This window comes from Mandrillus leucophaeus, unplaced genomic scaffold (assembly GCF_000951045.1).
Source record: "Mandrillus leucophaeus isolate KB7577 unplaced genomic scaffold, Mleu.le_1.0 Scaffold115, whole genome shotgun sequence".
In the NCBI taxonomy this organism is placed as follows: domain Eukaryota; kingdom Metazoa; phylum Chordata; class Mammalia; order Primates; family Cercopithecidae; genus Mandrillus; species Mandrillus leucophaeus.
The window spans coordinates 6,204,512-6,231,241 of record NW_012099765.1 but is presented as its reverse complement, the minus strand read 5'-3'; the positions used below and the strand labels follow the sequence as shown (position 1 = coordinate 6,231,241).

At 43.9% G+C, this 26,730-nt stretch overlaps 1 protein-coding gene and 1 long non-coding RNA gene across 2 annotated transcripts in view; one reads left to right on the top strand and one right to left on the bottom strand.

Moving 5' to 3' along the window:
* The window catches only part of SLIT3 (slit homolog 3 (Drosophila)), a gene marked incomplete at its 5' end in the record, with an annotated part of 547,731 nt that overhangs the window by 135,533 nt on the left and 385,468 nt on the right, over positions 1-26,730 (top strand). The gene's annotated exons all lie outside the window — the stretch shown is intronic.
* The window catches only part of LOC105552296, an 8,101-nt gene continuing 5,771 nt past the window's right edge, over positions 24,401-26,730 (bottom strand). The window contains exons 2-3 of the long non-coding RNA XR_001007987.1: positions 26,016-26,250; positions 24,401-24,700 (exon numbers count right to left, since the gene is read on the bottom strand). This is a non-coding gene — a long non-coding RNA (uncharacterized LOC105552296). The remainder of the gene's footprint in view (positions 24,701-26,015; positions 26,251-26,730) is intronic.

Below are 26,730 nucleotides of genomic sequence, written 5' to 3'. Positions count from 1 at the left end.
CAGGCAGAATCTGTGCTCTTATGGTATTTACACTGTTTGGAGGAGAGAGGGACCATACAAACCAGACACATGAGTAAATGAACCAGGTTCCAGAAAGTGTAAAATAGGAAGACAATGCCATAGGATGATACACTAGTATCTAATGACAGGAGCAAGAAGACAGGACAGGCTTGGAAAGTGGAAGGGACAGAAAGGCGGCTGGAGCACAGTGAGTGAGGACAGAGGAAGTGGGCAGATAAAATCAGAGAAGGAGGCAGAGGCCAGGCCTTCTAGGGTAGGGCCAAGGCGGGGACTCAAAGACGATGAGTCCTTGCCTACGCTATGAAGGTAAGGAGAAGGGTTAAGTAGTTCCCAGGTCTATTCCTAGGTGTCCGTGTAGCATTCATGTGGCACCCAAAGCCTTAATAAGCACTAAACAAATGGGGTAGGTTTATCTTATGTCACTAGAGATTCTACTTAGAAAGGTGAGTGGTGAATGTCTGTCAAATTAACTGTCTGGATTTCTTTCTGGAGTGATGTAAATTCTAACTATCCCCAAGGCAGTGGGATAGACTCAGTCTCTCTGGTTCCCTTTCTGGCCCCAGAGGGGAGGAAGTGGGATGGGGAATGATTATATCATTGTGATCTTCACCTCAGCTGGAGGGGAGGGAGTTGTTTCTCAGGGTATCCATCATGACCTGAGATGAATGATGATCCAGCATTTTCCCAGGAAGGGCCGGAAGCATCCCAGTGACGCTGGCTTCATCGTTGTCCTAGTCCAGGCCCTCGTGCATCCTTGTGCTGTGTCATGCATGGCTTATACGACAGAAACAAAGCCAGCCTGGACCTTCCCTGCATCCTGGGCATGGCTCAGTTAGAGCCCTTGTAGTAAGGTCAAGTAGAGATGGGGCAGGGATTAGGTGCCATGCAGGTGTGTCTCTCCACCAGTCCTCACTTTGGGTGGTAAGAAGATGCTCAGAGATCAGAACCATGGGCAGATAGTAGGGAGCCGAGGGGTGGGTATTGGGCCTCTGCCTAAGAATAGCATTCATAGTTGTGGCTGATTGAGGGGAGAATTATGAAGAGTGAATACAGACCTGAGGGGCAAGCAAACCTGAGTTCTGGTCCAGGGAAGGCCTCTAGTCAACATCCAGTCACCCACACGGCATCTTCTAGCACATGGAGACATCGGTCAGAGCTTCACTGTCCCTGGCCCCTTGGACCACGCTGCTGAAGAGACCCCAGTGACACCATAGTAAAGGGTTATCTTCTACCCTGGCTAAGTTGAAAATCCCTCTAAGTCAGTCAGGAAGAAAACATTCATGGGAAAATGTAAGTATTGCTTCTGTTTATGGAATATTTATTCTAGAACCATACTAGTGGATTATTTCATTGAATACCCACAGCATCCCAACAAGGTAGATGCTCTTTATATTCATACTTTGCAATAAGGAAACCGGGGTGCAAGGAGGTGACAAAGTCGCTCAAAAACACCCAGCTTAGGAAGCAACTGCACAGAACTTGAGTCCTGTTGACTCTGACCCCACAGCCCCTGTGGATGCCACTAAAGGTTCCATTTAGGCTGGGAAAGAGATTCAGCATGAGCAGACAGCTAGAGGGGCCATGATTTTCCCAGAGGCACTTGGACAGCCATTCATTTTTCTAAATCCGGCTCCAAGTGGACTCAGACCCGCTATGGACACTGCTCCACACAGCCCAATGAGCACTCTCTCATCCTGTTGTTCACAGAACTTCTCTGCCTGATCTCTGCTCCTGGTAATCAGCCTCAGGCTGAAATTCACCCAGGAGCAGGGGCCAACCCTGTGTCACATGGTGCAATAGACAAGAGGAGACACACAGCCTATGCAGACTCCCAGCTAATGACGCTCACATCCCGGTTGCAGCTCATCTCCAGGGAAGTGGTGACACAAAGCAACACACACGACTAGGAAACTCACATGCCCGCAGTGCTGTGCAGGTTACCTGAGTGACTGAAGCGGCTGTCTTAGTCCATTTGGGCTGATATAGACTGGGTGGTTTATAAACAACAAAATTTATTTCTCACAGTTTTTTGTTGTTGTTGTTTCTGGGTTTTTGTTTGTTTGTTTGTTTGTCGGAGTCTTGCTTTGTTGCCCAGGCTGGAGTGCAATGGCGCGATCTCAGCTCACTGCAGTCTCTGCCCCCTGGGTTCAAGCGATTCTCGTGCTTCGGTGTCTTGAGTAGCTGGGGCTACAGGTGTGCGTGCCACCACGGCTGGCTAATTTTTGCATTTTTAGTAGAAACGGGTTTTCACCGTGTTGGCAAGACCGGTTTTGATCTCCTGACCTCAGATGGTCCACTGGCCTTGGCCTCCCAAAGCGCTGGGATTACAGGCATGAGCCACTGTGCCCGGCTTATTTCAAACAGTTCTAGAGACTGGAAGTTCCAGATCAGGATGCCAGTGTGGTCAGGTTCTGGGGAGGGCCATTATTCTGGGCTGCAGATGGCTGGCTTCTTTGTCCTCACATGGCCAAAAAAGGATGAAAGAGCTCTCTGGGGTCTCTTCTTATAGGGACACTAATCTCATTGAAAAAGGCAGTCCCTCACGACCTAATCATCTCCCAAAGGGCCCGCCTCTTAACACATCACTTTGGGCGTTAGAATTTCAATATATGCATTTGAGGAGAACTTAAACATTCAGACCATAGCCCCAGCCAAATGGAGTCTGTTCCCCTTCAAAGGACAGCTCCTCCTCAGCCTTCAACCTGCTGGGCCTCGTGGCAACGTGGGACTGGTAGACTCAGGTCTTTTCATTTTATTTTAAGCCAAGTCAGACATTTAGTATTTAAGGGTGAAATCTCACATCTTTAAAATGTTGGCAACCAATTTAAAAATTTGTTTTTAGTGTTGTGCTGGGCATGCTAATTACATGTGTGGGCTGGAAGAGGCCCGTTTGAGGCTTCTGCAGTGTAGACATGGAGAAGGGGCTTTGGGACCAAGAGCACTGGGTTCAAATCACTGCCATTCTACTTTCTGGCAGTGCAACTCAGGTAAATGACTCGAGGTCTGGATAAAATGGGGATCCTACCCCCACCCGGCAGGCTGTGCTGTAGGATTGAATGGGTAAGGCTTACAAAGAGCCTGGGGCAGTGTCTGGCGCTTAAAGAATGCAGCTTTTGTTGTTATCCTCATTCTCCAGTATGTGTGAAGGGTGAGCTGCCTGTCTCTGCTCCACTTTGCTCCTAGAGTGGGAACGGTGCCTTTTTTTCACTTGGTGTCTTCCATAGCATCTCTGTGGTCTTCTCTTTTGGTCTTCACAGTCAAAGAAATTGCAGGTTTCTGTTTGTCAGGAGGATTCTGACAATGACTCTTTACCGAGAAGTCAAAGGATGCCTAGAGCTGGCGATTAGCTCCCTTGGCACCAGCTCAAGGATGAAAGCAAGTGTTCTTGGAGCTCATGCTTGAAAATAAACCCTCCAATTCAGGACTTCTCCTCAGCTCCCTTGGCAAACTCTCCAGCATTTGGGTCCCTGGCTTTGGACACTGCAACATCCTCGCTATGTTTGGTCTGTGCGAAGGTGCCCAAAATAGTGGCTTCCTGGCCTGGAATATTCTGATGCTCCTCCTTGCTACTCTCTGGAGCAGCAGGAAGTCCTTCTCCTGAGAGATGCATTTTCCAAACCTGAGGCATCTTAGTCTTTCTTCTGATCTCAGCCTTCCATTTAGAGTTCATCAAAGGAGAGAGAAGTAGAGGACTTACTCACCGAGGTGTGGTATATCCAGAGTAGGAAACAGAATTAGAAATGAATACAATCCATAGAAAGCCAAACTGCTTCACATCCTGTCCCTACACAGGAAAGCATTTGGACAGAACCACAGACCAGCAGCCACAAGGAATGCTTTTGACACTGTGACATGATCTCAATATTTAAAACAGTTTCTCAAAACTTAAAGTGCAGGATTGCATTCATAAAACACAACAAGCTGTTTCTGAATTTTTTCTGTATCTCATATGTCAGGCAGCAGGCCCCTGTTCCCCACTGTCTCCCGAATATCCCTTCAAATGTGTCCTGAGCTGCTCTTGCCTACTTGACCTGTGTTCTTACCTTACCTTTCAGATGTAGTTTCTTTCTAACTTAGCCTTTCCAATGGAAACCATACTCAGCTTCCTGGCTTCCCTTGTTGGGTGGCCCTCCCGGAACCCTAAGCAGCACAATAATCTAGCAGGTGGACAAAGAATCGGTGTTGGAATGCTAGTGGGGAGAAAGGCTGTGATGGTATTTTCATCTGCACTTTGCCCCATGGCATTAACACAGTGGATGTCACAAGGCTCGGGGAGAAGCGGTCTGTTGATTTTAATAGGCAGAATATTTGAGAAGTCATGTGAGGAGAAGACCTTCTGTGCAAGAACACAGCAGTTCCTGCATCTGCAATAGCGCTTGTCTCATTTGACACTGTAGGAAATTCCATGCTTTATACCTTACAGGGTGAGGTTGATTGTTTAACAACTCACTACACGCTGGGGCAAGCAACCAGGGTGGGTGCTCGATATTTTCTGTAGCCGATCTCCTCTTGACTTTAAGCCTCTATCTGCCAAAAGGGGAGGGAGAAAACTCTAAACCCTCCCAATAAAAGAAAGCTGTGTCTTTTTGCTTAAGTGGCCTTTTTGGGGTTAGATATTCTCTATGGGGTGAATGCTTAGCATTTCAGGGGCACTCCTCAGTTTCCTAACCAAGAAGTCACAGAGGTCACTCCACACGGCAGGGTGGAGTGTGGAGTGTGAGCCTTATCATGTGCTGGTGCATCCTTTCTCACCTCAGCCTATGGCTGAGGGCACTTGTGGTCCCTTCTCCTGGGGCTGTGGGGAGTCAGGATAACCCTACTCCACCTTCTGCCCTTGGGTTCCACCTGCATTCTGCCAGTGTCGTGTCCAGACCCCAGCATATCCCTTCCTCTGCCTCTACTGAGAGGTCCTCACATGCCTGCTTCCCAGTAGGACCTCTGACTTCCTACTCTTAGCCACCTTCTACATCCCCCTCTGGGAGCTTATGGGCACTTTCAGATGCTGCTTTTGCATTCGATTTCTGGATTCTCTCTGCTTAACCTCATCATACCAGCATTTCTGAGCTCACCTGGCTGCCCCACGCTGCTGTCAGGCCACTAGGCAAAGCGAGCTTCCGGAAAAGGAAAGGGACTTTGTATAGCCTCTTCTCATTTCCATGCCTCATCTTTCCAGACCTCAGCTCAGGGTTTTGGGGAAACTGGACATCTTCCCCTCTCCCCTAAGTCTCATCCACTCTGAATTTCTCCCCTGTGGACAAGAAGAGCATATTTTTCCCTTCCCATTTAAGATAACTTATAACTATGTTAGACCCTCCTTCTCAACTTCCCTAGGTTACATGTGGGAGCTACCCTTCCCTTTATTGGAATATCAAACCTCAATGTGGCCTTAATGGCAGATAGGACATAAGGGAAGATCTTGCTTACCAGAAAAAGTGAAATACATTAGGTAATATTTTAAAAATATTGACACCATTCATTTCCCTTACAACATGCACACTCTTGTCATTATGGAGACAGGTAAGGCCGATAGCATTTTCTTACTTTACAGCTGAGAAAAATGAGGCTCAGAGAGGTCAAGAGACCCACCAAGGTCACACAGCTTGTGGGGGCCATAGTCAAGAAGAACACGTGAGTGTTTGGACTCTGGTAGAGTATTCTTTCTGTGGCCCTGGGCCACCTCCCCTGCTAGGGCTCTCTTTTCCTCCACGGGACTGTGAAGTCAGCCACAGGGCACCGTCAGCTCCGCCAATCTGCTCCCTTGTCTCTTAAAGTGATTATAAAGTAGAAACCATGAAATCCACAGCTGCAGGAACAGTAGGAATTCTGCCTCAAATAGGCATGAATCCTGGAAGCCAGCAGTTAAGCTGAAGTCACTATGAACTTCATTTAATCTTTTTTTTAAAAGAGATTCCCAGCTACGAATGTCTGGGAGGTGGCCAACGATCCATTATAAGCACTAAATAATTTGTAAATCAAACCTGTCGATGGCAATGTGGTGTCAAAATCACTCAACAATGTGCATTGAAAAGACAAATCAGTTAAGCCTGGGTCTCTGCAAAGGTGGTTTGGGAAGGCAGCAGACGGGCATGTAAGTGTGTATAAACATATATATTTAATGGACTGCAGAAGGAACAAAAACCGGCATAATAATTGAGGAATCTTTTGGACTCTATACTTTTTCTTGCCGGAAAACCTGCCCAGCCAAGAATCCACAAGGCCTGTGAATCAAGTCAGCACCCTGTCCTCATCCACTGAGCTTATGAAAAAAATGAGGGTTTGACTGCCAATAGCAAAGGTTCCAAACCAACTGAGACCTCCCTTCTGCATAATGCTTTTACCTGAGAAGAGAAGATTGAATACCCCCACTCCACTGCCTCCTCTCAGCCCCTTGAGCTTGTTCCTGGACTTCTACAAAACCTGCCTAACCAGCCTCCCAGACTCCGCTCTGCCCCTCTATAATCTATATTCAAGGACAAGCCAGGGTGGTCTTTTGAAAACCAAAGTCAGATCATGTTATGCCTCTTACTCAAGCCTGTCTTCTCTTGTTTTCCATTGTATGTAGAATAAAATTCTTAATTTCGTATGATGGCTAACACAGCCCTCCCTGTTTTGAACACTGTCTACTTCTCCAACTTCCTTCTTTCTTTTTCTTTTTTCTTTTTTTTTTTTTTCCCGAGATGGAGTTTCACTCTGTCGCCAGGCTGGAGTGCAGTGGTGCAATCTTGGCTCACTGCAACCACCGCCTCCCAGGTTCAAATGATTTTCCTGCCTCAGCCTCCCGAATAGTTGGGACTACAGATGTGCGCCACCATGCCTGGCTAATTTTTGTATTTTTAGTAGAGACAGGGTTTTACCATGTTGGACAGGATGGCCTCAATCTCTTGACCTGTGATCTGCCTGCCTCAGCCTCCCAAAGTACTGGGACTACAGGTGTGAGCCACAGTGCCTGGCCTTCTCCAACTTATTTCATACCTTTGCCCAACTCTCTCCCTAAGCCTTGGCCTCTTCCTGGCCTTTTTGTTGTTACTTGAATAGGTCAAGATGTCCCTGCCTCCAGACCTTTGCTCAAGCTTGGCCTGAGTGTCCCGCTTTCAACCTTGTACATCATTCAACTCTAATCTCAAATGTCACCTCCCAGACAGGCCTTTCCTAACCAGTCACTCTCTTTTGCATTACTCTGTTTCATTTCTATTAGCGTGTATCTCCTAAAATATACTTGTTTACATGATTACTATCCATCTTATCCACAATAGAAAGTTCAAGAAAGCAGGGACTTGGTCTTATTCACAGCTGTATCAATGGTACCTAGAGGGTCACTTGTCTCATGGCTGGCATCTTCATGAAACTTGTTCATTGACTAGGCTACTCCTTTTTTCCCCAAAACTGATGGTCTCCTTTGCCAGTTGAGCAACAACCATATTGAAGTTTACCAGTGATCCAGTCATTCGTTTTTATAAATTCATCTGTTCAATAAGAATTTACAAATTTCCTACTATTTTCCAGCCCATATGCTAGACATGGGGGCCACAGAGCAGCCTCTGACCTCCAAGAATTCAAGATCTGGAAAATTCCATGATACCTGTTCAATGTGGGAAGAACCAGAACAAATATGTGCATTGTGTACTCAGAAAATGGGACCTGTAGGCCAGGGGAATCCAGGGAGGCCTTCAAAAGGAGATAGAACTTGAGCTGAACCTTGGAGGATGTGTAGGAGTTAGGCAAACAGGGGCTCGAAGTATTCTAAGTACAGGAAAAGCAAATATTCAGAGCCCAAGAGAGCCTGGCAGACGTCGTTCCGCATGCCTGGGGTAAAGGATTCCCTGTAGCAGAGGCAGACAGGGGCTGGAGTGGGACTGGCCTTTGTAACATTAAGGAGCTTGGACTTTACCTTGAAACAATTATAAACTTGTAAGAAGGAGAGGGACTTCGGGTTGCGTTTCAGGAAGATCACTTTGGCCATGAGGGGGAGGTTGTATCAGAGGAGAAAACAAAGGAGACAGAGACCTTTGGTCCTTGAGAAAGAGACCCGACTGGCCTGGACAAGAGGGGTGTAATAGTTTCCCAGGGCTGCTGAAACAAATCAGAAACTGGGTGGTTAAAAGCAATGGAAACGTATTCTCTCACAGTTCTGCAGGATGGAAGTCCAAAATCCAGGTTGGACAGGGCCAGGCTCCCTCCAAAGCCTCTAGGGAAGGATCTTTCCTTGCCTCTCCCAGCTTCTGGTAGCCCACCCCCAGTATTCTTTGGTTTGTGGCTGCGTCACCCCAATCTCTGCTTCTATCTTCACGTTGCCCCTTTTTTTTAGTGTCTCTGTCTTCATATGACATTTTCCTCCTCTTATTGGAACACCAGTCATGTTGGAATAAGGCCCACACTAATATCCTTAATTTGATTTCTGCACAGACCCTTTTTTTTTTTTTTTCCTTTTTTTGAGACAGGGTCTAACTCTGTCGACCAGGCTGTGGTGCAGTGGCACTATGTTGGCTCACTGCAACCTCTGCCTCCTGGGTTCAAGCGATTCTCCTGCCTCAGCTTCCCTAGTAGCTGGGATTACAGGTGTGCACCACCAGGCCCGGCTAATTTTTGTATTTTTTTAGTAGAGATGGGGATTCACTATGTTGGCCAGGCTGGTCTTGAACTACTAACCTGAGGTGGTCTGCCCACCTCAGCCTCCCAAAGTGCTGAGATTACAGGCGTGAGCCACTGCACCCATTCCCTATTTTGAAATAAGGTCACATTCACAGGAACCAGGGCTTTGGGCCATAACATAATCTTTTGGCGGGGACATAATTCACCTGTAACAGGGAATGAATGAAAAGAAGGGGCCGGGGAATTCCAGAGTTGAATAGAGTTGGATTTAGTGAATTGTGGAAACTAAACAGATGTAAATGCTTAAAGTAGAGAGGGTAATCTAGAAAGATTCCCGTGTATTTGGTTTGTACAATCCGGTGGAGGGTGAAACTATTCATTGAAATGTAGAATATATCATATAAGACAAAACCCAAGTTCCCTGTTTCTTTTCTACAAATACTTAGCACATTATTCAAAGCAATTTTAGTAGCCCGAGGAACTCCCCTAGAGAGGAAGAAATGGCAAAACAAAAAAAGGCAACTGCCTGAGTAAAGCAAGAGGGAACATTAGCTTCCTCCAAGTTTAGACCAGAAGTGGAAATGAAAATCAAGTGACTGAACTCGATTCATCTCTTAAAAGCTAGAGCCACAGACCCAACCAGAGTTTTCCTTGTGGAGGAAAAGGAAGGAAACCTGTTTTCCCAGCCTAATCTATTGACCCTTCATTCATTCTGGAGCCAGGTTGGAATCAATAGTGTCTTGTTTGGTTTGAAATCCTTAGAAAAGGGAGTCCAACTCCCAACTCTAGCTACAGAGCTTATTTCAGAAGAGCATTAGCATGCACAGGAAGCAGCAGACCCTACAGGTATAACACCTTCTTCTTTGGCCCTCATAATCCAGGTCTTGTTCTGACATGGTTCATCCGGTGCCGATTGCTCAACCTCTTTGATGTCCAGACCAAACGCGGCCCACTTTCCTGTGGGCATCGGTGCCTTTCAGCCTGTTTACCTGGAGGTGGTGGTTCTCTGCAACATCCGCCCATCCTTTGAAACAGAGTGGAGTGAGGGAGGGTGGGTGCTCCCCAGGAAAAGGGCGATTGAATTTGCAGGCACCAGACAGAGGTGATGATGCAGTATTTCAGCAGTGGTCTGAGAGGTAGCTTGGGTAGCGTGGAGTGAAATCCACCTTCCTTCCACTTAGAACCCAGTTCAACCTCAGAGGACTGCAACAGAATGATGGTTTATTGGGGCTGAGACATTGTCAGGGACAAGGCCAAAGAGGATATGTCCTACCACATGTTACACATTGTTGACAGACAGGCTTACTGCTGCTCACACTCCATATTCTTTTTGACATTCTCCTTCCCTCTTGTTCTTCTGACAGTTGGGAAGTCTTGCATGGCCTCGCTGACTTTGACAAGCTTTCTGTTGCCTGAGGGGGAAAACCACCTCTGCTCTTAATCTGACCCAGCTAATTGGCCCTGGGGAAGTAAATTATGTAGAAAGAAGAGCCCTCTCTGACTCTTGCCACAAATAATTCCTAACTATAGGAGACACAGAGAGTGACCACAGCCTTCTTATAACTCTGTTGTGGCCTCATGACCTCTGAGCAATAATAAATAGTACTTTCACAGGCCGTCCTGTAGATATGAAGATGTTTTGTGAGAACATCTGGCATTCATTGACTCAGGAAAAGAAAGAAAAAAAATCATAAGCCTAGGGACAGAATTTCATTTTCTTTTCATGTTGCCATGTGGGTGAAGGAGCCCTCTCTCTCTTTAACCAAATGTGGGATGCGGGTCTATGAGCTCCCTTTCAAGTTTTAAAGGGGAAATAAAAATGCACATGCATTTCTGTGAAGAAGTTCTCTGGCCGGGGCAGGGGGGCATCTTTCTGAAGGGGACTGGGGATGTCCAGTTATTGTAACTTGCCTTCAGTACATCGTCTTTCCTTCTAGTCCTGTGAAGTTTTCTCTGTGCTGCCCTCCGGGAAGACCTGGGTTGCAGATGATGGATTCTGTAGGTTGGTTAGGGGACACGAAGGTGTGCAAGCTTGAAATGAATGAGAGCCCACAGTGCTAGTGTTCTGTCTGTCTCTCCCTCTTTCACTCTTTCTCTTCCTTTCTTTCTGTCTCTCCCCCTCTCTCCAGTGCTGTGGAACAACTGGCTCATAAGCCCTAACACCCACAAATTTAGGCTCCCCTTAGAATGCAGTGGAGACTCAAAGCTCACTTCTGCGGGTGGATTTTCCACTTTCCCACAGGATGAGCATAACTCTTTGCCCATACAAAAGTTGGCTGCTCTGTGATCGGTGAGTTTAAATCAGAATAGGTCTTAGGTAGCCAAAGTGGCTTAAAATGTTAGCAAACAGTGGGATCCCTTTTAATTTTTAAAGGGAACTCTAATTCTACCCTTTATGACTTGCTTAATTATCCTGGGCCCCTGAACAGCTGTCTATTGATTTCAATTAACATGATTGACATCTCCTCTGGAAGGTAAAAGCTAATCAACTACAGGGTCTCCCACTGAGAATTCATTTCCTTCTTGGAGTCACTCCTGGGCAGGAGGAAAGTTAAATATGAGAATCGAGATTCAGCACCCACAGCTCTGATTTACTCTTTTATATACAGCCTTACAGTATCTTGTAGAGGGGAAAAAAAGAAGGCTAGAAATGTTTTAAAATGGCAATGTATTTTTGAACCAAACTAGAGTTAATTTGGTTGGCTTTCACTTTCCTTCCTTTCTTTTTTTTCGTAAATCTAAATTGATCCCTTGAATGTTTGATTTCCTTTTCCTTTCCGGTTCTGAAGGACCCACAAAGTCTACTTTTATTGCTTCTGACAACAAGTTTAGAAGTTGATATGAACTTCCTGGTACAGCCAACCTTCAATTTTTCATCTCCTTTTTGCAGTGATTTAGATGCAGATCTTGATGGTTTGCTAGTGACATTTTCAGATAAAACAAAAGCCAGTAAGAGAGAAGTTATGTCAGATAACCAACCAGGGTCCATAAGACAGCAGAGCGCTGGAATGCTGCTGAATCTAAATGTGAAACATAAAAGAAATAGTGCCAACAAATTCATTCAATGCAGATTTCTGCCTATTGTGTCCCAGGTACACAGAAATTTCTAGAAAGGGGGAATGTGATCTCGCCGTGATACCTATGGCATCTTTCCATGTGTATTCCTCCTCGTCAGAAAGGAAATCTACATGTTACAATTGGCAGCAAGCTCAATGTGAAGTGTTATATGGTTGCCAAAAAAAAAAAAAAAAAAGTGCTATTACAGACTGCGCAGTATCCAGTTCAAAGGGGCAGTGGTTAAACAAATCCTAACATTAATTGGCATTTTATTTGACTATAAATTTCATAAGGGCAGACACAGTGTTGGTCTTGCTGCTCACCACATTCCAATAACCTAGCTCAGGGCTTGGCATACGATGGACACTGAATAGATATTTGATGAATGAACCAATTTTCTGGGCACAGACCCAATTGTGGCAAAGAAACAGAGGCCAACTTTGTGCTGGGTAAGTTGGTCAGATAGGATAATTATGGGATGGGTGAGTGGATAGACTGGGTAAAGTGACATCAGAGGAAGTGAGATGAGATTTTATTTTGGACAAATAAGATGGGGATGACTGATAATGGGCAAATAAAACTCAAGGTTCACTCTCAAGAAAGAGCTCACAGACGCTGGGGATTTGTGCATAAGGAGATACAGTGCTGCATTCCTAACTGTGGAGTGACTCTGCTTTAATTAGGTTTGGGCACTAAGTAGGCAGAAAGGTGAGAGACTCCTTCACATCCGGCAGTATGGTCCAGCAGAGGGCCTGCTGTTGTGTTTATTCTGCTCTGTTGCTGACTGTAGAAAACGCACCCCTCTTCCTACACACCTCTTCTTTTATCTCATTCTGGAGCTATCTCATTTACTTAGAGGAGAAATGGGGAGGAGGGGAAGCAGCCAGGAAAAAAATAGATGGCTCAACTCTACCCAGAAACCAGTGTCCAAGTCTGATCTTACAAGGCCAGCACCTCCCTAGTAAAGATTAAATGCTTATAGTGGCATTTCCTGGCCAAAATAGAGCCAACAACAGCAAATAAAAACAATACCACAAACCCACCCTGGGAACTACAGAACGCTTGTATTTTGTTTCTCTTCTACCCACTTTAGAGTTTAGGTTTCTGTCTAGCAAATTTAAGTGTGTTGCCTATCATTCGTCAACCCCAAATGCCAGTTTATGTATCTTAATGTCGCTTGTCCTTACCGCGACAATAAATCTTCAGACAATTAGAAGCCGCCCAGCGTCCTGCAGGGAGTCTAGGGTCCTAGGCTGCACGTCGTGGAAAGAAACTAGAGAATTTCTGCTGTTCTACTCCTGGCTGTTTGAAAAATTACAGCCTCTCTGCATTTCAGATAATTCTTTCCAGTTCTCCACTGCTGTCGCTGGTTGGTCTTTCTTGTTTATGTAGCTTTGCTGTGTTGGGGGAAGGTGGGCAGGAGAGACGTTAACAACATAACCTAAGAGAACAAAAGTTAAGCAAAGCAACACTGAATTCCGGTAAAATATGTAGGTTGATTCCTGCGGACCTCCTCTGGTTACTTTAGCACCTGTCAAAGCCCCAAGACCTCTTTCTTTTTGGAGGAGTCCCCTAATTTGTTTAATAATAAACAAAATTATTATTTTGTTTCTTGTAATTTTAACTTTATATTTTTTGTACACTGGGGTCAATGTATTTTTTTCCAACTCTACACATTTGTATGTGCCCCAAAAAGCTCATGTGACATAGGTCTTGACTGACATAGGTAATGGCCCTGCCTGCCGTAGCCCTGGCCCCCCCTCACAGGCTATTGACTTTTCTCAAAGAAACTGCCCAACTCTTCTCTCTATTCAGTCAACCAGGATTTTCAGTCATCCCCGGAATGTCCAATACTATGCTGGTTGTGGCATCACTCTCAGCTTCCAGGGGCCTCTCCCAAAGCTCTGGGCTGGTCATTGCTTAGCCTAATCTGAAACTCCATATTTTGAATGGAGACCCCTTACGCCATTGGTTAATTAAGAACAATCTCTTAATTAAGTGGGGAATTTTTCCAAGCAGCTGAACCAATGGCGTAAGGGGTCTGAGTTTGCTTCCCCAGACTGTGATTCGTTCTAGAAGAATCCTATACCACCTCCAGAGATGAGATAGAGGCAATGTCTGTAACAACTTAATATGGCTATTATTATCCGAGGCAAAAATGCTGTGTGGCATTTAATGTGTATTACTTTACTGGGACTCGGGTATGATGTTGCTTTTTATACTAGAAAAGGATAAGCTATTTTGAGTACTTGGTAGCAACACTGGAAGAAGTCTGTAAGGCAAACTAGGTAACTACTGTGTGAATGGCTACGCCAACGGTGATGTCTGAGTTCTGTTGTGGCTGGTTTAAGGAAATCCGTGTTCTTTATTGTCACACCTGATCTGTCACCCTAGCCAAATTACCAGCTTCACTGGGGCAGAGATTATCTTAGAGCTTGAGGACTCTATTCAGTAAAAGGTCATAAAAACGGCAATAACAAACAATAACAAAAGTTAGCATTTGTGGAATGCTTCCGATATGCCTGGTTTGTTATGAAAATGTTTTATACCTCATCCCACTGGTCAGATATTACAGCTTTATGTAGATGAGCTTATGATTCTCTATATAAGGATGAGGAAATCTGAGGCTTGGAGGGGTTCAAGAAGCCATCCAAGATCACCCATCATCAGAGAGTGTGTATTCAAACCTTGCTTGTCTGCTGCTAAGGCTATGCTTTCAGCCTCATCAGTTTCTCCTTTCTAGCTTGAATTTTAGTCAAGGGACATCAGAAGAAACAAACTGAGGTTTGGGGGCAATTAATGGATCTTGAGAGCAGTGACAGAGCAGAGTCTGACATAGTTTCTTCCATTTGATTTTCTCTTTTTTTTCCCCCTCCTTCCTCCCACTTTTGTTCTTCCACAAGCATCTAATCGATGCTTGTGTCACCATGCTGAGTTTCTGTGAGACAGAGATGGCTGTCACCTAGTTCCTGCTCTAGAGCTGCTCGGGACCTAGAAGAGGACATGATGATGCATCTTTGTAGGAAAACAGGCTGAGGACCATCACAGACCTACAGCTACAGCCTGGTCTGCCAGAGTACAGTGGGAAGAACAGCTGGGGAAGTGAGGGGAATAAGTATCCCAGCCAAAAAAAGAAAAAAGACAGCATTGTATATGAAGGATCCCAAAATGAAAGCACATAACTTATTCAAAGAGTGACAGTGTAGTCGGGTGAGTTTGGTCAGCCCAGCTGGACTGAAGGAATGATCATGGGAGATGATGGACATAAGGCTAGATGGAAGGGTGGGTTCCATCTAGGTCTTCAGATGGAACCTGGAGTCTCCTGATGGAACCTCCAGTGTGCCGTGAAGACCTCTGGAGACTACTGAAGGCAGAGACCCCAATAAAGATGGGAATAAGGGCCTGTGTTCGGACAGCGGGTAGCAGAGATGGGGTCAATGGTTAGCTTCAAAAGGCATTTCAGCTGTAAAATCAGCAGAACTTGGAGACAGATTTGAAAGGGGGAGAAGAGGTCAAGGGAAAAGTGAATATGAGGGTTTTAGCTGAAGCGGTGGGGTAAATGAGGGACATTGTTCACCAGGATGAGGAGGATGGTTGCAGGAGGATCCAGAGGAGGCTCGAGAAGGTGGCTAGGGAGGAGTCACTGAGTGCACTTTTGGCCCTGTTGAGTTGGGGGCATCTGCAGGACATCCAGGTGGGGAAGCATATTTTTCAGCTATGCATTGTTCTGGGGTTTTTTTGGTTTTGTTTTTGCGTCTCCAGTCTACAAATAGAACTTGAATCCTCCTTAAATTCATGAACTTGACAGTAAAAGTAATGTCAGAATTAGTATGTCTTTATTGTGGCCAGAGTAGACACCCTGTGGCAGGAGTCTAGAATATAGAAAGCAAATGGTGTTGTTGGCAGTCTGATACAGGCTCCCAGCTGCTGAGTAGGGGCCAGGTGTGGAGAGAGGGCTCTGGAGCAGAGGGGTGCGGGGGAAGAGTGCAGAAAAGGGAGGAGAAGCATTATCTCTAAGAAGAAATCACTTTTGATTTTAATTTTACACACACGGGACTCATAATACTCTCAAGAACATGCTCTGCAATGAAGGAAGATAGAGAGATAAGAGCAAGCCTCCCTTTATGGGAGTCTGGGGGACACTGTTGCTCTCTGCTGAACAGTCAGTCTCCAGCACACAAAAGGAATGTATTTTTGGTGCAGAGCAAGGAGAAAGTGATTCTCAACCCTTTCGTGTTGAGAGGAAGTTTCATGGCTTCCTAAATGTGCAGTTTACCTCTCGGTTCTGATCTGCTCCAAGTGTAGGGATAGGATTATGGATCTGGAGACATTTTAAATATCCAAAGAGAATGTTGCTCTCTCTTGCATTTTATTCTTATTTACTTAGCTACTGATTTGCTTTTAAAGCAGTGTCAAAAGGAATCTATATCTTCTGCAGTGTGTCTGATTCTGGAGTCTCACCTCCCTTCTTGTGTTAGTTTAGGAATGTTTCATTTCTGCAAAAATAGTGCTGTGATCTTTGCTTTTCTATGCATGCCTTTCATCTGGCGCTCACAATGTGCTGTACAGATGTTTCACTGCCAGACCCTGGTGCCCCCTCATTTGCTTTGTGATTCCTGGCCAGTTACAGTCCCTCTAGGCAATACCTCCTCTTTACCTATACCGACGCACAAAAATAAGGCACCTTTTGGGGGTAGGGAAGGGATCTCCTTCCATTCACTCTCTCCTACCTCTTTGCCCATTATCAAACCCTTCTCATACTCTGGCTTCCCTGTTCAGTCTGTGTAACTCGCACTCATCAAGTGATAAATTCAATCATGAATTCAATATGTCCGTAGTGAGTGATATATTATACTAAGTACTGTGCCTGTTGTATCCCTAGGGATACAGCAATGCACAAAACACAGTCAGTTACTGCGTCTAAGCGCTCACCAAATGTAGTGGGTGAAATGAATGAAAAGTGAGCACAAACTTAACAGTTTGACACAGTGGATGCTAAAATAGGAGGACCCACTAGGTGCTATAGGAACATGGAGTATAGGCCACTAACTCATCTTAATTAGGCAGAGAATGCTTCCTGTAGGATGGAAGAGCTTGGTATAGTTTGGCTCCTGGGTCTGCAGTTTACAAGCTGTTTTACTTTGGGCAAGTCACTGTACACCTCTGTGCCTTTAAAATGTGATAATGATGTAAAAACTTAGTACAGCACCTAGCACATAGTAAATACTCAATATACACATATTCATTCATTCCTTCATTCAGTAAAAATCATCTATTGAGTACCTACAATGTGTCAGGCAATGCCCTGGAAAGTGTGGATGGTACACCCAGGTCTTGAAATACCAGTGTTTCTAGGAAATAAACTACATCATCTCAGTTCTTTTTATTTTTTTCTGCATGGACTACACTTGGAGAAAGTCTTTGAAGTAACAATAGAAGTTCTTTTTTGCTGCCTGTTGAAGCAGCAACTCAGAGGATTTTCTAAGTGTGAGGGAAAGCCGGGCAGTGAGGAAGTAGCAAGTGAAGCTGTGACCGAGTTGCACGTTTAGGGTTTTCATCTCACCAGCAGCTTCAGCCTATAGGAGTCACCCTTCCCAACCCCCATCCCTGTCTCAAATTAAGGTCTGCTTCGCATAGCAGGGCACAACAGGAATGCATTGTCATCTTCTGTTGCTGTCACAAATGGTCTAAAACCCTTTAAGCTGTGCAATCCCCCACTGCTGCTGAATACTTGAAGTTCTTGTATGAAACCTTAGCATGACCCCACATCTCTGGTGCTGCCTCGTCTCAGAGAAACCTGTGAACCATGGAGGAGGAGTTCTCATCCCGTGATGGACAGAAAGCTGCTGCTTCAGAGTGAGAAGTATGAGCAGTGGGGAGCTAAGGAAGCTTACACTGTTGTTGATGATCAAAAAATGCAGCAGTAAGCACTATCCTTCTCCAGGCCCAGAAACAGAGCGGGGGTCTGCAAGCCAGTTGAATTAAAAGAAGGAAGCCCCCCTGTTTGGAGACATTCTCTTTCTAGCAACCCTGGCCCTTTCTTTTTTCCTGAGATATAATTTAACATTAAGATTCACCATCTTAAATTATATCATTCAGTGCTTTTTGGTCTATGCACTATGTTGTGTGACCATCACCACTGTCTACTTCCAGAGCGTCCCATCAACCCAAAGAGAAATCTGCTACCCATTAACAATTGCTCCCCATCTCTCCCTTCCTCCAGCCCCTGGCACACACTAATCTACTTTTTGTCTCTATGGATTTGCCTATTCTGGATATTTCATAAAAATGGAATCCTGCAGTATGTGGCCTTTTATGTCTGACTTCTATCATTTAGCATGTTTTCAAGATTCATCTGTGATGCAGCATGTATCAATACTTCATTTCTTTTTTTATGGCTGAATAATACTTCATTGCATGTTCCACCTTTTGGCTATCAGGAATAATGCTGCTGTGAACAATGATATACAAATTTCCATGTGCATGTATGTTTTCAGTTGTATTGGGTATATACATAGAAGCAGGATTACTGGGTCACATGGTAATTCTCTATTTAACTTTCTGAGGAACTGCCAAACTGTTTTCCACAATGGCCACGCCATTTATATTCATACCAGCAATGTACATGTTTCAGTTGGTCCACATCCTTGTCGACACTTATTATTGTCCTTTTCATTTTTAGCATAGACATCTTGGTGGGTGTGAGGTGGTGTCCTTGCTTCTGTGCATTGATTTGGCCACTCTAGGCTTTGTCTACTACTTCTCTCGACTCAGGATAAGCTGCTATCAGAATAAGTTCCTCTGATCTGGGATCCAGAATATTTCCTAGAATGGAAAGGAAGATATGAACAGGTTTTAACACGTTCTGGCATAGTTATGTCATTCTTACTGTTGACTTGACCAGAGTCTGCATCATCCCAATCTTGAGCTCCCAGTTCAGATGACTCTCACTGCTGTTTGCTAATTATAAGGCCTACCTTTGGTAAGGCAGAGATAGCTCTTCCCTCTTAAATCAGCCACTCTTCCTGCTCAGACAACTGGAGCGGGGAGTGGAGAAACTCATTGCTTTCTCTCACAATCTCTTGTTTCTCTTTTTTGCTAAACCAAGGGGTTGATGAAACATACAAAGAGCTCTTGTTTAAAAAAAATTAAAATCAGAACGTAATCACATCAAGGCCTACTACTCAAAAATTCATGATCCCTTGAACATATCTCATATAAAGTGTTTTCAAGAGAGAGTTTGATAGGCAAGTTATCATGTTATCCTTAACCAACTTAAGGGAACAAAGTATTTTCATGCATTTTAGTTGGATGTTTCTATTGCCTTTATACACTGGGGTTATGACTTATAATTATTCTTATCATTGAAGGAAGTCCTAAAGGATCTGCGTCAAACAGTGAAATTACCAACTCATTATGTGTACTTGTGGGTAATCTGTGGATATTTTGTAATTCAAACTTTTCTAGCAAATTTAAACTATAATGTGTCTCAACCAGCCCAAATTAATGAGGCTTTGGAATATGACCGTTGAATCTCATTACTAACAAGACCTAAACGGTGAAGTGCAAAGCAAAACTGACTTTGCCTTTGAATCCCAGCTCTGCGCTGGCTGTATGACCTCGGGCAAGTCATTTTTTTCTCTAGTATAAAATGAGATTCTGATATGTAGGTTACAGGGCTGTTTTGAGAAGAAATGAGATGACTTATTTAAAGTGTCAGTACAGAGACAGTCACATAAATAGGAGGCATTCAATAAAGGAAGCCATTAGTAGTAGTACGAAAGAGGTCTCATTCTATAAATAATTGATGTATTCCAAAAATGTTGCAAGTAAACACCCGTTTGTTTTATGGATAATGAAACATTAACTAGATTAGGGAGCTGATTTTTAAGGAAGCCCATAGTGAGCCCTCTTTTGTAAATAGACAGATCATTTCCAGTTTTCCTTGTTTTTATAGCTTATTTTTGAATAACAGGATTTCTTAAAATGTTACACACCTGTTCAGAATCCCAAGCCCAGCACCCCCATCTCTTGCCTCTACTTAAAAAACAGCTTGATTCTCGGGTTGGCAAATGCTGGTGTAACAAACAAACAACAAAATGCCCCTTTGATGTGACTGTAGGTGTATAAGGGAGCTCCAAGGTCTCTGAGTCAAAGGAGCTAGTGGCTCCTGGGAGAACAGGGCTGATATCACTAATCTCGTTCTCCATCAGGCTTTGAAGGGAAATCTCACAAAAACGTTTAGGTTAAATTGAAAGGAAAAGTGCTCTCACTGTAATAAGGATCTCAGTTATAACCCTGGGAGAGCAGATGGGCAGCGGATTTGATAGAGAGGACCCTTTTAGCACATCCGTCTTTAATAACATCTAATGCAAAGAGTGGAGCCTTTGAAATTATTTGGTCAGTCCAAAGCAATGTTTTAAATAATGCAGCTGAGAACTTTTTGTTACGTAGAACAGTCCTTACTGGTGCTGACTTTGAGGGTTAGATTAATTTTTCGTGAGTTCTTGGAACTCCAAGATACCTTTCCAACCTCTTCTCGTTTCTCAGGATTCTTTTCCTAATGTGTAGGGTGATTAAAGTGTTTCTGTATGAAGGTATTGAGGAGCTCTGTTTGTCACTGTCTGGAAGTGTGATTCTGGGGAGTTTGAGAATTCTCCAACAGACCATTATGAACCGGACTGTTCTACGATATCCACTCTTCCTCTTCCATTTTCCTTGCCTATGCCCTGTGTACAGCACTATACATGCAATCATCAAACCAAGAAGACAGGTGGGAGAAGTATACTTCACTCTTACAGAGAAGTGCCTTTTTTAGAACTGTAATATTTAAATGAGGGAGGAGATCAATAGCTTATTTTTTCCTATTCATTTCCAGGAAGGGATCTTGGGGCCCTATACCTATCCACTTGGGTTCCTAAGAGGAACTATCTTCATGCGTCTGATTGCTGGAAATAGGGTCCTGTCTAACAGAAGTGGAAAGCACTGACTTCATTGTTCGCCTTAGAGAGCAAACTCAGTCTGTTTATTTTCTGAGGCATCTCCCAAATACTCCAATCTACACAGATTGCTTCCATTCTTCGAACTCCTGTAATATGTATTTGTAGCAGAAAAAAAGTAGAAAATAGCTTTAAGCCTGCCTTTCTTTCCCAACATTTCATTATATTATCAGAATTGAAGAATATCTGACATTTACTTATATAACTACATTTCAGAAGGAAGGAAGGACAGGCACTGTAGGACTAATTCTTCTATAGAAGCTTTAGTGTAAGTGCTGAGAACACTGTAAATGTAATAGACAAGAGGAAAAACTCTGAACAGCCTTCTGAACAGCCCTCCCTGCTGTCTCCCTGTCAACCCAAATCCATGATAGATGCCACTCTGCTGTACTCCCATAGTATCTGGTACTCAGCTCCATCCGGCACTCATCATACTCAGTTGTGATGACCTGTGTGAATGTTTGTCACCTCTACTAGATTGAGATCCATGAGAACAAGGACTGTGTCTTGTTCACATCTTTACCCCCAGTGCTCAGCATACAGCCTAAGTGCTCAGTATATGTTTGTCGAATAAATGAGCAAATGAATGACAAAGCCATGTAAAGTAGTTGGGGCTATGTCTCAAAAGAAGTGTTACTGAAGAAATATTAGGTGAATATTCCAGGTATCAGAATTGATCTGAATGATATTGTACTTCTGAAACCTACCAGAGTTTGGGCATATGATACTAGGAATCATGGAAACAGTGACAAATGTGGAATGTTCATCCAGTAAACAAATTGTGGGCTGCTGAACATTTTTGCAACTCTCTTCATATTATATTGATAGTACATGTATGAATCACTGCCTTCTTCAGAGTTTATCAGTCTCACATTCATGCATTGATCATCATTTGCAGAGGTGGGGAGTAGGAGAAATGAGCCAGCTCTAAGAAAGATTGTTGCTCTTTATGGGTAGCTAATCAGCAATGGCCTGATGCCTATTGGTAGGATTCTACAGGTCATAGTGTATATGCACAAGACCTTTTTTTCCTTTCATTAAGGGATAATTGATTGAGGTGAGAAGATTGGAGAGTCCTAGGAGATTTTTAATCCAGTGCCATCATGCTAAGCTTACTACATCAATAAGACAGTTCCATAGGGGAATGGAGGAGTAATTGAGATGCCACACCAGCTGGAATCCAGATGAAGATACATTTGGAAGCTTAATCACAATCATGTTCTACTCTAAATATTCATCCGTCTGTCTCCCAAAGAGGACAGGAAATTAAGTTGTCAAGGGCAGGGTGGGGATGAGATTTTAGCTGAAAGAAGAAACCCACACCTTATCCTTAATCTCTAAATATGCAAGACTGTCTTAAATGGTTGAAACAAGGGCCTCTTCTTTCCAGTTTTATTTCCTGAGAAATATTTGAGCTGTTTATGCACAATTTTGTCAGCTTTACAGTTACCAAAATGGACTGTTAAGATAACTTAGCCTCCTCACTGTGGGATAAATACAGACGAGCAATGCCATCTCAGTAGAAAAATGCTTTATTGAGCCAATATAGAAAAGTATTAAAGTTGTGTAAACATGCAGGAAGAAGCAGGGGAATGCCTAAACAGAGCTGATGGGCTGTGATTCCACATGCCTTGATATACTCTGTCCCAGAAGTTGAATGAAACCCTGAATGTAGTCAGTAGGAATTACATTACATGTTGTGAGGGCTTTTTTATTTCCAAGTTAAACTCTTTATGTCTCATCTCAGTGGTCTCATGGCATCTAAATTTTATTTTAAATTGTGATTTCAAAAATATATGTTGCTGCTATATGGTTGCTGCTATACGCTAAATGATAGCGTCCTTCGAAATTCTGACTCAACAATGTGAATCAAACATTGGCTTTTGTTAAACAGGATAGTGAAGTTCAGTATTGTATTGTGCCCTGAGGAGCTTGCATTAGGTAGGGTGCCTTTGGCTGCAAGTAACAGAACAATCCCTGTTTGAATTTGTTTTAATAAGACAATGTACTGTGTCACGTAATAAGGAGTCATTCGATAGGAGATGCTCCAGCTGTAAGATGTCCTGATTACACGCGGCATCATGTCATGTCTCAAGTCAGTGTTGCGGCTCCATCCTAAAATTTTGATTAGCGGTGGTGGAGGGAAAGGGTATATTGTTTTTCTATTTCAAGACAAAGAACTTAACTCCTGGCTGGGTGCGGTGTCTCACGCCTGTAATCCTAGCACTTTGGGAGGCCGAGGCAGGCGGATCACAAGGTCAGGAGATTGAGACCATCCTCGCTAACATAGTGAAACCTCGTCTCTACTAAAAATACAAAAAAATTAGCCAGGCATGGTGGTGGATGCCTGTAGTCCCAGCTACTCCGGAGGCTGAGGCAGGAGAATGGCGTGAACCTGGGAGGCGGAGCTTGCGGTGAGCCGAGACCGGGCCACTGCACTCCAGCCTGGGCGACAGCGAGACTCCATCTCAAAAGAAAAATAAAAAAGAACTTAACTCCCGCTGAACACTGTTTGGTTATGCCCAAGCCTGAAAGTAGCCTCCTCTCTCTTTAAATGCAGAGCCTGTACCCCTTAGGGTAATGTACTTCCTCTGTTTCTTCGTGGTCATCTTGGTGTGCTCCCTTTCCCAGTGTGCAACACCATCCTCAAACTGGGTCTAAAATAGCTGGGGGATGTCCTGGCCATCCTATCCCAATGTTTCAATCTCCAGCTGAAGAAGGAGGTCATCTTTTCTCCATGCTTTTTTCTTAGGAGGGAGTAAACTTTTCCTAGAAGTTCATCAGTTGGACTTGTTCTCACTCAAAACCTTCCCAGGCCAGCGCATCGTGACTATTTTATGGTGGTCTTTGCTTGGAGGGGGAGGTAGGAACACATCCATTCTCTTCATACTCTCTGTAATATGAACAAAGCATAGTTCCCTGTGACACCACTGAACTCATGTGGTGCCACAGAACGCAGGCTGTGGAGCCAGACAGTCCTGTACCTGAATCCCATCTCCATCACTAAATAGCAGAGTGACCTTGGCAAATTGCATAGCCTCAGTGAGCTTCATTGCTTCTTGGGTAAATATGGGTGTGAGCACCAGTCCCACACCAAGCTTGGAGAATTACAGCATGGAGCACAGGATAGGCACTGCTCAGTCATTCTTCCCCGTCCACCTGTACCTTCCCATAGAGTGTGTCATGGTGCCAACTCGTTACCTAATGCACTTTTTAAAAAACCTAGGTATAGGTCTTCCTTTTGTGACCCCATCTTCTTATTTACACATATAATGTGGTATAAAGTATAATTGGATTGAATGTATGTGCATATACCAGTATTTAGTGTGAAATGTATTCTACATATGTACATTATAATATGTGTATATATGTTATAATTCATACTCACACATATTTGATCAGCAGTTCCATATTGAGAAGATATTCTTTGTTCCCTATTGTACCAGGCATTCTAGTTGTTCTGGTTTAATGATAATCAAATGAGGTCCATAGACCCATACCAGTTAGCAAACTGTGTGTTACTCGTCTATGACGAGAAATTGACATTAAACGTTTAGACACATTTATAGTCATTTGACACTACTAAAACATTCTAGTCCATGTTCATTTTTCTGACATTTTAATTATACAAAAGTATTGGCACATGAGAGATTGGAAATTTTTTTAAAAAACAAAAAAACTCTATCATTCGAGAAGCTTACTAGGATAGACACATACCGAAGATACTCTTGGCCTTCCAGGCACTAAGGTTTATTTGGAGTGAAAAGAGATTATTATACAAAGTTGTTAAACAATAGTGTAAACACAATTGTGAAAAAGAATATCATAAGGCAGCTGTCAATGGCCCAGTGCCACATCAGTGGCTGTGGAAACACTTGCCACAGATGTCTGGAGGACGAGGTCACAGTGCAGCAGTCCTCCTTAAGCAGGTGGACTTGTTTTGATTTCCCCTGCATCCCAGGCCTCCCGTCAGGGCCTGCTCTGTCCCTTCTCACTCGGCAGCCTAGTGGGTTAATCTCCTGGTGAGTGAGAGCCTGTGAATGAAGCTGGATGGAGTTATATGTCAGACTGCAACAGGCATGCACTAAACATCTCGCTCCATCATCCTTGACGAGGCTTTGATGTTAGCGTGAAACACGTCCAATTACACGAGACATCATGTCATGTGTCAAGTCAGTGTTGGGGCTCCATCCTGACACTTTAATTAGTGGAGGTGGAGGGAAAGGGTGTATTATTTTTCTATTTCAAGGCAAAGAACCTGACTCCCACTGAGCACTGTTTGGTTATGCCCAAGCCTGAAAGTAGCCTTCTCTCCCTTTAAAAACAGAGCCTGTGCCGCTTAGGATAACAGCCATAGTCTCAACTAACGAATAAAGCTATGGGCCAGTAAACCTAGTCTACCAGGAGCTGCTTTGTGAGCTGCCCAAGCTGCCAAGTGTTCTCATCTTCAGCAACATAAATGCTTAGTAATTATTGACTTCTGTTTCTTGACATTAAAAAGTGACAACTAATGCTCTTATGTATCTCACCGGAGTATTTGTTGTTGAAGTTGAGATAGTGCCCATGGCAATGCCTTAGAAGCAATGAATGAGACCACAAGAATAGGCATGATGGAGGTAGGGGCTAAGTGGAGAGAGAGGGTGCAGTTAGGGACCTCTGCTCAGAAGAGCCCTTGGTCAATTAGCAGTGGTTTGGCCCACACCTGAAAACATCTTGTTTTGCTTGTCCCATTGTGAGCAAGTGTTAAGTGTTGTGGTTCAGGGATATATTCCCCCCAGAAAAGTGTCTAGGCATGAACACAGCTCTTTGCCATTTGTGAACACGGTCCTGGGTAATGAGAAACCAGCGCTTTGCTCTCTGGTCCCGGAAGAAGGTCGTCCAACTTAATGCTGAGTGAAATCTCTGAACGTCAATAAGCTGCATTCATTTTGACATCTAGACTCCTGTGTAATTAAGACCTCAGGTCTGGCGTTTGGTTTATCAGCGTGTGTCGATTCTCATTTACATAAGACTTTGGTTTTTCCCACATCTCTGCACAGACGCTGCCAAAAAAAAAATACTATTAACAATGAAAGGGCTGAGGATAGAGTTACACAGCCCATCATGTCTCTAATCCCTGCTTAACATTTCCCTTAAAAAGAACATTGCCCAATTCGGAAATTAAATGCCGTGCGTTTAGATGTTCTTTATGGGGGAGAGGGGAGGTAGGTTTTCCACTGCTTTATATTGAGCTTGAAAAACATCCGATTTCATGCCCCTTATTCAACTGTGAAGCTGAATTTGCTGCATAATTGGAGGGTGGTTTCTTTATCTCTCTTTTAGGAAATAGCTGGCTGAAGCTTCTCTCACCTCCCTGTAGCTGGATGTTAAAAACTGAGGCTGGCCTCAAAGATTCCCTAGGTGTGTTCATCCAGTTCTGTTTATTCAAACTGAAGTCTGCTGGGTGTAACTGGATCCTACAAAGGAGGAAAGTCACTTCAGGGACTGCTGGAAACCATCCTTCCCTCTCTTTAGAGCTTTCTCCAAGGCAAGGGCGATGAGGACCCAACCCTTTGGATGGCTCTTCTTCTTTCAATGTTAATGGCTACAAGGCAGATGGGTTTATTTTTGCAACTCAAATGAGAAAAACCATATTCGAAAGAAGTCAGGGCACTTTGACAGGACCACACATGGAGTTGGTTATATGACCTGGGAAATAGGACAGTCTTTATAGGTCTTCATTTTCACATCGATAAAATGTGCTCATCTGTAAAATTAGGGATGGAGAAAGAAGTCTAATAAAAAGGCTCAGAGAAAGGAGACTCTGGAGTTGACGTAACAGGATTCAAGACTCTACAATATTAATTGTTTCAAGTAGCAAACCATCAAGAAAGGATAGAAATTTGGGGTTGCTTTCAGGGAGCCTCTCATTCCAGATTTACTACTTAGTACTGTGTGCCCTTGGGCAAGTGACTGTACCTCTCTGGACCTCAGACGCCTTATCTTGGAAAGAGATAATTGTGGTATTCACTTTGTAGTCTTGTTGTGAAGATTAAATGAAGTAATTCTTCTCCTTTTTCTTTTT